The sequence below is a fragment of the Sminthopsis crassicaudata genome, chromosome 5, assembly GCF_048593235.1.
Source record: "Sminthopsis crassicaudata isolate SCR6 chromosome 5, ASM4859323v1, whole genome shotgun sequence".
NCBI classification, from domain to species: Eukaryota; Metazoa; Chordata; class Mammalia; order Dasyuromorphia; family Dasyuridae; genus Sminthopsis; species Sminthopsis crassicaudata.
In genome coordinates, this window is record NC_133621.1 from 243,061,299 (window position 1) to 243,076,556 (window position 15,258).

A 15,258-nucleotide genomic window follows, 5' to 3' on the forward strand; every position below is an offset into this window, starting at 1 on the left:
ATTTAGCAGTAAACGAAATGAGGATCATGAGTAGATTCTATTTTTCTGTATTTGCTATATTTTCTTTATTTGAATAGGGTAAATCAGCCTTAGCTTCTTCCCTTGAATACATCAACATTTCAATTTAGATCAATATATATTTATAAAAAGCCTATTAGGTTCAAAGCACTATGCTAGGAACTGGGGATATAAAGATGTTATAAAAGTCCCTTTACATTCTACTGGGGAGATATAATATGTACACAGATAAGTTGAAAAAATTAATTCAGGGAGGGAAAGAACATTAACAAGTTAACTCAAAGCAGGCTCCAAGTTAAAAGGATTTTGGGAAACAAATAAGAGGAAGCTTGTGCAAATGAAGAAAAGACAGATGAAATGCTGAATTCAAGAAACAGCAGTACATCTTGGTTAGAGGTAGAGAGAATGAAGGGAAATCATGAAATAAAGAAAGATAAAGAACACCCCTGAAGCTTTTTAGGAGGCAAATGGCATGGCCAAATTTGTGGAAGACATCTCAGACAAGCGATGACTAGGTTTTATATTCCAAGTCCTTGAATAAGACCTGTCAAATATTTATATTCTATTGGAATAGACTGAGAATCCCAGATCATTTTTACACTATAAGAAATGACTCTTAATTGCTATTATTAAGAGAATGATGACTAAAATCTGTGCTGCTTTAATCAAGTGAAAAAAAACTAATCTAGCCATGCAAAAAAAATCCTACTTTTGAAAGTCAAGTTCCCTATTCTTATTATTCTAAGGGCTAGTTCATAGTTTTGTGCTCCTGGGTTCCTCTTATATAAGGACGTTTTTTGCAAGGCTAGGACTACAATCTATATATTTGTATAGGTAAAGAATCAGAGAAGACCTTTTTTCTACCAATGCTGACAAGTAGTAGAGTTGTCTAGGGCACTGAGAGGTTAAAGTGATTTCTCAATGTCAGATAGTATATGCCAGAGAAAGGACTTAAATTCATGTTTCCCTGACTCTATGGCCAGCTCTCTGCTTTAACAAATTGTAGTGCAAGGGAAGAAAACAAAAAGGAAAATCTTATTTATTTATAAGTTTATTTAAAAAATAGAAAAATAAATTTAAAAATGTAGCAACTAAGCACCTGCTTTTTGCAGGGTTTTGGGAGGGATACAAGTATGAATAAGTCATGATCCAAACCTTCAGAAAACATAAATTTTTAATAGGTTAAGACATGTATACAAATAACCTTAATATAAAGGGAAATGAAGTAAGGACAATTAAAAGTCATCCACAAAGAACTATGAAGGCTGGGAGAGAGGAAATCACTACCGGTTAAAGTGATCAGTGAAGACTTCATTGAAAAGCCCAACTTTCCTTCCTCCCCCATGATCTCTAGAACACCTAGATCAACTAAGTGGGACAGAAAATGGGTGACATCTTTCTAGGAGTCAATTGTGAGGTTTATTTCTAATATGTGTCTAATTGTTATATGGTGCAATTTTCAATAGAAAATTATCTTTAAAAAACAAATCACTTGTTTATCTAATAACATTGATCAACTAAAAACAAGATTCTTCATCTTTCCTCCCCTTCTCCCCCAATCCAGAATTATCCTTAAAAAAAAAAAAAAAAAAAAAAAAAAAAAAAAAAAGCCAACACAAACTTCTTCTGGCTGGTTTTGCAGCCAAAGTTTGTTTTCTTTCAAATCTTTGTTATTAAGGTTGGCTTACTGGGGCGGGTAAGAGATAAGAATGGAAACAAAATTGATATAAAGCAAGAAATATCAATAAAAATAAATAATAAGGAAGCTTATCTATCAAGGAGAAGCAGCTTGGGATCATTAAATGCACCACACAATATTTGAATTGCAATCCAGTCACTTCTTTTCACATATTCAATTCAGGACCCAGCTCATTTGTAATCCAAAGTTTAGTTACTGAAGAAATGCTTCATTTAAAGCTATCTATATAACTACATCAGAATCTAGACGGTTCCTGGCATACAGCAGGTCCTTAATAAACAGTTTACTACTTGTCCCCCAGGACAGTAGACATTCTTCATTCATTTTTTCCCCCTATTATTAAGCTCTGTTCTTTTGAGTGATCATCAATCAAAATAAGAGAGGCCCTGCAGCATTCTGATTTTAATCAGCTCTCTAACATCTTCAAAAGAATATTAAGAAGATCTTACTATCTATATGGAATTACTCTTTCATCTAAATTCAGACAATGTATTCCTCATCTCATATTCGGTCTATTACCAAATGAATGCTAAAGTTTTCTTACCATACTCCTTCCTGCATAATTCAGATTCCACTATACTTTGAAATCATTCAGTATCTCAAATCATTTTTTGCTATAAGTAAGAGTAGTCAAAAATCTTGTTTTCAAATGAGCTGGCCTTAACTGATCAAAAACAAACAAAAGACTTGACACTTGGTGGACCAAGTTTTATAGACAAGCCAAAGCTAGCATATAAAATTACAGTAATAACCAAATAAGTCCAGAAAGCAAGTTTCTTGCTAGTAGATTCCCCACTTTAAAAAAGCATCAAATTCTACTAAACATTTTTTGACTGCTTACTCTGGTCTAAATATAACAAGTCAGCTAATCCACGGAATCACCGAATTTCAAGTTGGGAGGGATTTCAGTCACTCTTAGTTCAATGGAAATCTAAAAAATGAATTATCTCAATTACATCTGGCTTGATGTAACTTGGCTTCAAGGATTTCAGTGAGATTGGAACTCACAATTTCCTCAGGCAACACATTCTGTATTGCTCTCTTTATGCATGTAATGCATATGTGCCATTTAGCAATGGTATAACTATATATGTATGTATATAGTTATATTCTTGACATGTTAGGTTTATATATATGTAAATATATATAGTTATATCATTGCTGTATGACATTAAAAATGTACTTCTCATCTTTCCTTGAAGAGATAAAAAGATTATGGGGGAAAAAAGAATGTTATCTTCACTATCAGAGTAGATTGCTAGATCAACTGAGTTTCTGCTTAACTGTTTTTCTTTCTTATAAGGAAAGAAGGCTCAAAAGGTCAAGAGAAGATAAAGTAGTGAAGAAAATATATTCAGAAACAATTTTAATATTTAAAAGTAACCACTAAATGTTTCTTTCTTTAAAAAACCATCCCAGTTGAGAAATTACTAGCTAAAGCAAGCAACGAGAGCCTTATTTAAACTTAATATAGGGGCAGCTAGGTGGCGCAGTGGATAGAGCACTAGCCCTGAATTCAGGAAGACCCGAGTTCAAATTTGGTCTCAGACACTTAACACTACCTAGCTGTGTGACCCTGGGCAAGTCACTTAACCCCAGCCTCAGGGGGGAAAAAAAAAAAAAAAAAGCTAAACTTAATATTTTAGTCTTTCTGGGATAACATGGGTTATCTCTGCTCTATCAGTGCCTATGAGCAATTTCTAAATTCAGAAAATTCAGCAATCTAACAAGAAAATACTTTAAAAAGCATGCCATGAAGATAATTATTACATTACTATGTGTAAAGCATTGTGCTAAGGATACAAATTCTAATGGGGAAGACAACACATATGGAAGACTTTAGCAGCAAATTAAATGGAAAGGTCCCAGGGTCCTTAGATTACACTAGTAAAGCAAACAGTAATGACGCTTCTTCAATGTCACTTTTACTGATAAAAATCCTATCAATTTATGATGCTAAATCATTTGATGGTGCCAAAGACTTTGGTGACAAGAATTTTCTTTTCTGGGTCTTCAATTGATATGGATGTAGCTCCTGTAGAACTAGGTGCTAGCCTACAACTATACTAATAAGAAATGCTTCCTAGCATGATGACTATGTTGAAAGCATTAAAGCTTCTTAAGGCACTTAGGTTCAGGATACCGGACTATCATCTAGTAGGATCTGAGTAAGGTAAAGATGATAGTGGTGGCCTGATCTATCTAGCACACGGTACCTCCTGTGACTTCTCCAGGGAGTTATGTTGCTTCAGCTAGGCTGCTGGTCTGTGCGGTATATGGCAGCTGGGGTCTAGACAGCCTCAACTGTGTCCTAGAAACTTGTGCACCTTGGAAGTGTACTCTAGCCCTGGACTTGAAACACCTTCTTGAAGTACTTTCTGCCCCTATAGCTTCTCTCTCTCTAATTGGATGGTGCATTTCAGATCCTACATTTAAGGAGAGCACCCATGCCAACTATGCCTCTTTTCTCCCTCTAGGATGGCCTTTATACCCTTGGGATTTTTGCTTTCTTTCCTATTGCTTTTATAGGCTCGATATGCTTTCTGCATATATTTATATTCTTAGCACTTAGCATAGTGCATAGCACATAGTAAATACTTAATAAATACTTGCTGAATTGGGATGGTGATCTTCTCCACCAATACCTCTCCAAATGGTGGCTGATCTGGAAGCTGGGGGAGGGGAAAAGCTGTCACTCCTATGCTTCTCTGTTGGTTGGTGACATAATTAATGGTTACTTGTTGGAGAATTAACAAGGATGAATTACTTTGGGAAGAATTTTTGAACAAGAAATATGCTGAGGAAAATGCAAAACAATTTAACGAAAATTAGGTTTGGACAAAAATCTTATACTATATCATAATAAATTCAAAATGGCTATAAGATCCAAAAAGGAAAGGTCAAACCATTAAAAAATTTAAAAAGAGGAGGAATAAACACCTTGAACATTTATGGTCCTCCTAATACAAAGATCGTAAAAGATAGCCACTCATTATTTTCCAATGAATAAGTGGTCAAAGAATATCAACAAACATTTCTCAAAAGACTTGAAAATCATTAACAACCATAATAAAAACTATTCCAAATCACTAATTATGGGAAAAATGCAAAACCAAACCAAACCCTGGAGCAAACTGGCAAAAGACAGAACATAATCAGTAGTGAAATAGTTTTGAGTCAGTCTAATAATTATGGGAAGATATTTGGAATTGTAAGAAGGTGTAGACTAAAATGTTCATATCAAAAGACCCTGAGACCCTTAGTAGAAACACCTCTGAGACACTCCCCTCCACTCCAGTGCTATGACTCTTAAAGTGACCAAATGCAGAAATAATCCATATCCTATTCATGTAAATATTCAGACACCTTTTGTGGTAGCAAAAAACTGGAAATTAAGTAGATGTTCATCTGGGAAAATACCTAAATAAATCGTAGTGTATTATGTAATATTATTGTATCAAAGTAATATGAAAAATTCAGAGAAGCTTGGAAAGATATGCACTGATAAATAACAAAGTAAGCAAAACAACATACAATGGTACTACAATATGTAGACACTTCAAAAATTAATAATTAATACTGTAAAAGTGTCCCTGGTCTCTCTTGATGTTCTGACTATAGCAGAATTTGGGAATATTCTTAATGTTTAGAGAAGTTAGAATCTCTCAACTAGATCTTCTAAGGGGATATCCAATAGAGTCTGTAGGGCAAATATTACAAAACTGAAATCAAAAATCTTTGACTTTTTCATCACTATAGAATTTCTCCATATTTTGCTTTAAGATTAAACTATAATTTAAATTAATAATTGCTTGAGTCAGCATCTGTTCTCTAACAAAGTCAACTATTGACCACTATCTTTCCTCCAAAGAAACTGTTTATAAAATAATAAAGGCATCAGAGACATTAGCTAAAATCTAGAGTAAAATTGGATTTTCCCACAAAATAAATGCAGAGAACAATAATTTTAAAAACAAATGAAATTGACAGTCTGCCCTGAAGAAAATTTGATAAAAATATACTTTACTCCCTTTGTTGCTAAGGTGGGGGAGGAGTTTGGATGTAAAATAGTACACATACTTTCAGTCACTGACACACTGCTTAGTTTTGCTTACTCACATTTTTCTAAAGTTTAAAAAATCAATATAATTTTAAAATAAATCTATAACCTCATTTATAGATTTAGTAAATAAAATGAAACCATCAGTGCCCTAAAGATTAAATTTTCAGTTTTGATTAGATATCTTAGGCACCTGAAAAAGTGCTATTTGCTTTCTTGCTTTTCTCCTCCCCCAAATGATAAATAAGATTAGTCAAATCTGCCATGGTGCCTAGATGGGGATATACCAATGTTTTCCATTCACTATTCAATAACTTTTAGGACCAAAGTATCCCTTTATACCTTTGATCTTCTATGTGAACAAAGTGCCCCTTTATAGCTTCATTCTCCTATGTGAATTATTTATATAGAATAGCTCCTTGAGAGGAAGTAATAGACTCTTTGTCTTTAATTATTTGTATCCATAGTGCTCTGTACTGTGTTTATCAAATAAGTGTTTAATGAATGTTCTTTATTCATTCATTTGTTCATTCATTCATTTATGTTGGATACAAAGAGAGATCTGAAGGAGATAAGAAGTATGGAATACTAAACATAATGTTTTTTGTTTTGTTTTTGTTTTTGCTGAGGCATTTGGGGTAAGTGACTTGCCGAGAGTCACACAACTAGGAAGTGGTAAGTGTTAAAGGCGACAATTGAACTCAGGGCTGGTGTACAACCTAGCTGCCCCATAATATAAAATATAATGTTAAACTGTTTTAATTAATATAGTAATTTGGCAGAATAGTTCCCTCACCACCACCTTTTTTTCCAGGCTTTATTGTAGAAGAGCACGAGAGATTTGAAAATGGATATTATGTAAAATCAAAACAGCAATCCATTTTTTAAAAATGATCATGATATTCACCAGATAGCTATTTAGAAAATACATAATTCGTAAGAATTTTTCATAACTTTGTTGTCCATTCAAGATTTATATCTCTAAATATAGAGAGATCTATACTTTCCTATCCATTCAGAAAAATCTAGGGTAATTTTTCAGTTTTCGCTGATTAAACTTAGCTAATCATTATTATGTTCCTTCTGTGGCAAGTACTTCTCAATGAACTGACAAATGGGAAACTTTAATTCAAGCTTTATCACCATCAGTTACCAACTTTATAAACCTAAATAAATGTCAACTTATGTACCTCAGTTTCGTCATCAAAGAAGCAAAGAATTTTAGAGTCACAGAAGACCTTAGAGATTAACTAGTATAATGTTTCTTATCTCCATTACCTAAGATCAAAATGTTATTCAAGCACTGTTAGCATAAAGCTATCTGACCTAAGATGGATGCCCATAGACTTCTGGCTCCTCTCACCTAATCCATGTTATCCAGGATTCTATATTTTACACCTAATCAAGGGATCCTATCCATGGCTGGAATTGATCTTTGTGGTCAAATACTGATCGAATGCTATTTCTTTGAATGTAACTTCAGAATTCTATGGTTCACTTCACTGAATTCTTCCTGGTAGTCTTTATTCCAATATTCCAGGCATTTGGAATTTTATTCCTCCCTTTTTCAAAATTCTATTTGTTCTTTAGAGTTCCTTCATGATGTCTTCATTAAAACTCCTAAATGAAATTAATTTCCTTTTTCTTTTTGTTTCTATCACACTGTATACTGCCTTATAGTAACTATCATAGTCTACCACATATTAAGAATTACTGTTCTAATAAGCTTATAAATTTATTCAGAGCAGTGGATGTAACATTTATCATTCACACACAGGATAAAATAAAAACAGTAATAACTCCATCAAAATGCCCATGTTGTGGACAGCTACAAAAACAAAATGGAAGAATAACAGTCAAGATGATGTATAGAGAAAAATATGAATGCTCCTAAATCATTATACTACTAGTAGTAGTGAAGAGCTGGCAGAAACACTGGAATACCAGCTAATTAGGTTCTAATTGGTGATACCGAAAAGTAAGTTAACAGGCAAGCCAGCAAGCAAATCTGTATCTACAACCCAACCACAATTTTGGGAGGATATGTTTACTCAACATCCATGAAATAAATAGATGTACATATGATTACAGGTTGGCTCTACTTAAAAGCATTATGATTAGCTTGACACTGAGAACTGTGAGGTAAGTAGTGCTCCTTGAATGCTTAATCTAAGAAAGCAAGATATTTCAGAAGAAATTTAAAAATGACTGTTCTAAATGCCTTTGTGCACTAATACAAACAAAACACAACTATACATGTAATAAACAAAAGAAATGAACACTTGCATTATATTGTAGTATTAATATAATAAAAACTAAAATTCAAATCTCCTCATCATTCCCTGTCCTTGGCATCCCACCCTCTCTATGGATGAAGAGGGTACACAAAACTTTGACCAGATCTAACCAGTTACAAACAAGGGCTTAATGCTACTCTTTTCAACAACACCAACAGCTTGGGGGCTCAGCCAAGATGGCAGAGAGGACACATGTGTCTTTCTGAACTCTTCTTTACAATCAAACAACTTTTATGAAACTCAACCTTGGAATTAGTGCTTGACTGTCAAAACCCACGAATACTACACATTACCAACAGAAGATAATCTCAAAATTCGCCAGAAAAGATCTGTTTTTGCTTGCACAGGGACAGAACAGGGCTAGGCCAAAGTGGACACAGGCAAATAGGCAGTGAGAGCACAGAAAACAGCTCATTCTTAGCAGACTAGAGGTGGGGGTGGACAGTAGTCTTCACCAGTGGAAAATCTGCCACAGTGTCGGCTAATATGCCCTGGCAACAAGCCAGTAGATCAGCAGAGAAGCTATAAAAAACAAAGGGTAAAACCTATAATCCCAAAATGCTAGAGTCTCTGGGGACCTGGCCCACCCAGCACTGAGAGGGATTCAGTACAATCTCAACAGCTAATCCTAATGCAGCCACTGCTGTCCCACTGCTGCTTTACTGCTACTTCCTATTGTCTGTAAAAGCAGCCTGGAAATACCCAGTTCCCCATAAATAGACTGCAGATTTTCTGTTGTTGTTGTTTGTTTTTTCTTTTCTGTTAAAATGAGTAAAAAAGGCAAAGCAGGCTCTAACTATAGATAGCTTCTATACTGAAAAAGAACAGATTTCAAACCCCGAGGAGACTAAAAAGTTTTACTCTAAATGAAAACTGAAAGGTAGTTGTGATCTGGTCCCCACCACATAAGGCTCTCATACAAGAAATTAAAAAGGCTCTTAAAAGAAAGCTAGAAGAAAAATGGGAAAAGGAAAGGAAAGTTTTTTAAGAGAGCTGGATAAGGCATGTAACTCATTTAAAGATAGAGTGGAAAAAGAAAACAACTCACTGAAAAACAGAATTAGTGAATTGGAAAAACAAAATAACTCCTTAAAAAACAAAACTAGTGAAATGGGGAAAAAATTCCATAGAACAAAACAACTCATTTAAAAACTCAATTGGACAATTACAAAAAATAAAAAAGTAAATGAAGAAAATAATTTATTAAAAATCAGAATTGAATGAGTGGAAATAAATGACTCAAGGAGACACCAAGAATCATCAAGCAAAAACAAACAAACAAACAAACAAAAAAAAAAAGAAAAAAATAGAAAAAATAGAAAAAAATGTTAAATACTTACTTGGCAAAACAACAGACCTGGAAAATAGATCTAGGAGAGATAATCTGAGGATTATTGGACTCCTAATCATGATGAAAAAAGAGCCTAGGCACTATTTTTTCAGGAAATCATAAAAGAGAACTTCCCAGATATTTTAGAAACAGAAGGTAAAATAGACATTGAAAGAATTCATCGATCACCTACTGAAAGAGATCCCAGAATTAAAACTCCAAGAAATATTATGGCTAAATTCCAGAATTATCAGACCAAGGAAAAAATACTATGAGCAACCAGAAAAAAAATAATTCAAATACCGAGGAGCCACAATAAGAATTACCCAGGATCTAATAGCATCCATGTTAAAGGATCGAAGGGCCTGGAATCTGATATTCCGAAAGCCTAAGGAACTGGTATGCAGCCAAGAATAACTTACCAAGACAAACCAAGCATTTTCTTCCAGGGAAGAAGACAGATATTCAATGAAAAAGGTGAATTCCATTTATTTCTGATGAAAAAAAAAAACCAGAGCTAAACAAAAAGTTTAAACTCCAAATATAGAACACGAGAAACATAAAGATGAAAAGAACTCTTGAGAACTGTATTTGTTATGCGTATACATAAAGAGTACACGTATAATTTGGGTTTACTGTTAAAACATAAAAAAAGATCTAGAGGTGGAAAGGAAAATGTACCAGAAAAAGGAGAAACAAAAATCCCACAAAGAGGCAAAGGAAACCTATTATATCTGAGGGAAAGAAAGGAGGGGAATGAACATAGTGTGAATTTTCTCTCATCAGAAATGGCTCAAAGAGAAAATATCAGACATATTAGGTTTATAGAGAAACTTCTCCCACCTCACTGAAAAGTGGGAAGGGAAAAGGAAAAAGGGAAGGAGTAGGCTAAATAGAAGGGAATACAGAAACTGTAAAGGGAAGTTTAAGAAAACTGAAGGTACTCTAAGGGGAGGGAAGGATCCTAAAGAAGGAGGGCTGCGTGGGGCAAGTGATGCTCATAACTTTAATACTGGGGAAGGAGGTAAGGGGGAAAGAAAAGAGAAAAGCATAACCTGAAGTTAACAAAATGGCAGGAAATACAGAATTAGTCATTTTAACCATAAATGTGAATAGGGTAAACTCTCCCATAAAGTGGAGGCAGATAGCAGACTGGATTAAAAGGCAGAATCATACAATATATTACTTACAAGAAACATACTTGAAGCAGGGCGATACATACAGAGTAAAGATAAAAGGCTGGAGCAGAATCTACTATGCTTCAGGTAAAGTCATAAAAGCAGGGGTAGCCATCCTGATCTCAGATCAAGCAAAAGCAAAAATTGATCTAATTAAAAGAGATAAGGAAGGGCACTATATCTTGCTAAAAGGTAACAAAGATAATGAAACAATATCAAAACTAAACATATATGCATCAAGTGATATAGCATCTAAATTCCTAAAGGAGAAGTTAAGAGAGCTGCAAGAAGAAATAGACAGCAAGACTATAATAGTGGAGATCTCAACCTTGGACTCTCAAAACTAGATAAATCAAACCATAAAATAAATAAGAAAGAAGTTAAAGAGGTAAATAGAACACTAGAAAAGTTAAGTATAATAGATCTTTGGAGAAAACTTTGGAGACAGAAGGGAGTACACTTTCTTCTCGGCAGTTCACGGAACCTATACAAAAACTGACCATATATTAGGACATAAAGACCTCAAATTCAAATGCAGAAAGGCAGAAATAGTAAATGCATCCTTTTCATATCACAATGCAATAAAAATTACATTCAATAAAAAGCCAGGGGAAAACATACCAAAAAGTAATTGGAAACTAAATAATGTCATCCTAAAGAATGAATGGGTGAAAGAGCAAATCATAGATACAAATTAATAATTTCACCCAAGAGAATGACAATAATGAGATGTCATATCAAAATGTGTGGGATGTGGCCAAAGTGGTAATAAGGGGAAATATTATATCTCTAGAAGCCTACTTGTATGAAATAAAGAGAAAAAAATCAATGAATAACACTTGCAACTAAAAAAGCTAGAAAAAGAGCAAATTAAAACCCCCCAAACACTACGCTTGAAATTCTAAAAATAAAAGGAGAGATTAATTTTTTAAAAAAACCCACTATTGAATTAACAAATAAAACTAAGAGTTGGTTCTATGAAAACAACAATGAAACAGATAAACCCTTGGTAAATTTGATTAGAAAAAGGAAAGAGAAAAATCAAATTGTTAGTCTTAAAAATGAAAAGGGAAAATTCACAACTAATGAAGAGGAAATTAGAGCAATAATTAGAAATTACTTTGCCCAACTTTATGCCAATAAATTTGATAACTTAAATGAAATTGATGAATACCTTCAAAAATATAGGTTGTCCATATTAACAGAAAATAAGCAAATTGATTAAATAGTCCCTTTTTAGAAAAAGAAATAGAACAAGCTATTAATCAATTCCCTAAAAAAAAATCCCAAGGACCAGATGAATTTACAGGTGAATTCTACCAAACATTTAAAGAACAATTAACTCCAATGCTGTATAAACTATTTGAAAAAATAGGCACTGAAGGAATCCTACCAAATTCCTTTTATGACACAGACATGGTACTGATACCTAAACCAAGTAGGACGAAAACCGAGAAAGAAAATTATAGACCAATCTCCCTAATGAACACTGATACAAAACTCTTAAATAAAATTTTAGCAAAAAGATTACAGAAAATCATCTCCAGGATAACACACCATGACCAAGTAGAATTTATACCAGGAATGCAGGGCTGGTTCAATATTAGGAAAATTATTAGTATAATTGAATATATTAATCACCAAATTAACAAAAACCATATGATCATCTCAATAGATGCAGAAAAAGCATTAGATAAAATCCAACATCCATTCCTACACTAGAGAGTATAGGAATAAATGGACATTTTCTTAAAATAGTCAGTAGCATCTATTTAAAACCATCAGTAAGCATCATATGTAATGGGGATAAACTGGAACCATTCCCAATAAAATCAGGAGTGAAACAAGGTTCCCCATTATCACTATTGCTATTCAAAATTCAGCAATAAGAGATGAAAAAGAAATTAGAGTAAGGAGGAAATCAAATTATCACTCTTTGAAGATAATGTGATGGTTTACTTGGAGAACCCCAGAGATTCTACTAAAAAGCTATTAGAAACAATACTCAACTTTAGCAAAGTTGCAGGATACAAAATAAATCCACATAAATCCTTAGCATTTTTATACATCATTGCACTAATAAAATCCAACAGCAAGAGATACAAAGGGAAATCCATTTAAAATAACTGTCGATAGTATAAAATATTTGATAAAATGTCTGTCAAGAGAAAGTCAGGAACTATATGAGCAAAAACTACAAAACACTTTTCACGCAAATAAAGTCAGATCTAAACAATTAGAAAAATATTAAATGCTCTTAGATAGGTTGAGCGAATATAATAAAGATGACAATACAATTTAAACTAATCTGTTTACTTAACGCTATACCAATCAGATTCCCAAAAAAACTATTTTAATGAGGTAGAAAAAATAACAACAAAATTCATCTGGAAGACTTTCAAGGGAAATAATGGAAAAAAAAAAAATCAAATGAAGGTGGCCTAGCTGTACCTGATCTAAAACTATATTATAAAGCAGCAGTCATCAAAACCATTTGGTATTGGCTAAGAAAGAGACTAGTTGATCACTGGACCAGGTTAGATTCACAGGACAAAATACCAGGTTAGATTCACAGGACAAAATAGTCAATAACTATAGCAATACAGGATTTAACAAACCTAAAGACCCCAACTTTTGGGATAAAAACTCATTATTTGACAAAAACTGCTTGGAAAATTAAAAATTAATATGGCAGAAACTAGGAATTGACCCATACTTAACACTGTAGACCAAAAGAAGACTAAATGGGCTCATGATTTAGGCATAAAGAATGAGATTATAAATAAATTGGAAGAACATAGGATAGTTTACCTCTCAGGCCTGTGGAAGATTTTGTGAACAAAGAAGAACTAGAGATCATCATTGATCACGAAATAGAAAATTTTGATTATATCAAGTTAAAAAGCTTTTGTACAAATAAAACTAATCCAGACAATATTAGATGGGAAGCAATAAACTGGGAAAACATTTTTACAATTAAAAGTTCTGGTAAAGGCCTCATTTCCAAAAGAACTGACTCACATTTATAAGAAGTCAGGCCATTCTTCAATTGATAAATGGTCAAAGGATATGAACAGATAATTTTCAGATGATGAAATTGAAACTATGTCTACTCATATGAAGAGGTATTCTGAATCATTATTGATCAGAGAAATGCAAATTAATTCCAACTCTTGAGACACCACTACACACCTGTCAGATTGGCTAAGATGACAGAAAAAGATAGTGACGAATGTTGGAGGGAATATGGGAAAACTGGGACACTGATGCATTTATTGGCGGAGTTGTGAACGAATCCAACCATTTTGGAGAGCAATTTGGAACAATACTCAAAAAGTTATCAAACTGTGCAGTATTACTACTGGGGGGGAAGGGACCTGTATGTGCCAAAATTTTTGTGGCAGCCTTTTTTGTAGTGGCTAGAAACTGGAAATTGAATGGGTGCCCATCAATTGGAGAAAGGCTGGGTAAATTGTGGTATATGAATGTTATGGAATATTATTGTTCTATAAGAAATGACCAGCAGGATGAATACAGAGAGCCTTGGAGAGACTTACATGAATTGATGCAAAGTGAAATGAGCAGGACCATGAGATCATTCTACATGGCAACAACAATACTATACGATGATCAATTCTGATAGACGTGGCTCTCTTCACCAATGAGAAGATTCAAACCAGTTCCAACTGTTCAGTAATGAAGAGAGCCATCTATACACAGAGACAGGACTATGGGAACTGAATGGGGACCACAACATAGCATTTCCTCTCTCTCTGTTGTTGTTTGCTTACATTTTTGTTTTTCTCCCCAGGTTATTTTTGCCTTCTTTCTAAATCCAATTTTTCTTGGGCAACATGAAATTGTATAAACTGTACAAATATGTACACATATATTTAACATATACTTTAACATATTTAACATGTATGGGACTACCTGCCATCCAGGGGAGGGAGTGGTAGGAACGAGGAGAAAAGTTGGAACAGAAGTTTTTGCAAGGTTCAATGTTGAAAAATTACCTATGTATATGTTTTTCCAATAAAAAGCTATGATAATAAAAAAAAAAAAAAAAAAAAAACTATCAATAGCTCCAAGTAAAACACTAATGTATCAATGTAGGAAAATGTAAAAAAAAAATTTATTCCTAAACTTAAACTAAATGAACTAAGAGATGAAATCAAGAAGGTACTAATATCTGAAAAAGGAAAAATTAAACATCCTAAGCTTCACTATTTTTTATGAACTAGTCAAACCAATAAATCTCCATATCATACAGGTACAGAGCTCAAAACTGGAATTAGATAATAATCACAGAATTAATTATTGTCCACAAATGTCTGAATAAGTGACCCACAAAGACTTAATACTTTTTTTAATAGTTGCAACTATTCCAAATACAAATAGTTTTCAAAGTACAGTGGCCTTGTTATAATCAAAGTCACATATGAATAGGATGAGATGAGTGTCATCTCTATTGTCCTCTCTGCCAACATGAATTATAACAAAAATAATTTGAGTAAGCTTATAAAGGAAGGATTTGTATCCTAATATTTTTATTTAATTATAAAAGCAGTTAACTCTATCTGTACAATACTCTGGAGAATACTGACTATAAAAGAATAACAGGTTAGCAAACTTGTCCCAGGGTTATTCTGAACTGCACTGGGAAAAAAAAATGA

At 33.5% G+C, this 15,258-nt stretch overlaps 1 protein-coding gene across 3 annotated transcripts in view; it reads right to left on the reverse strand.

The window, feature by feature from the left end:
• Positions 1 to 15,258, reverse strand: part of RPAP3 (RNA polymerase II associated protein 3) — a 64,021-nt gene that overhangs the window by 8,745 nt on the left and 40,018 nt on the right. The gene's annotated exons all lie outside the window — the stretch shown is intronic.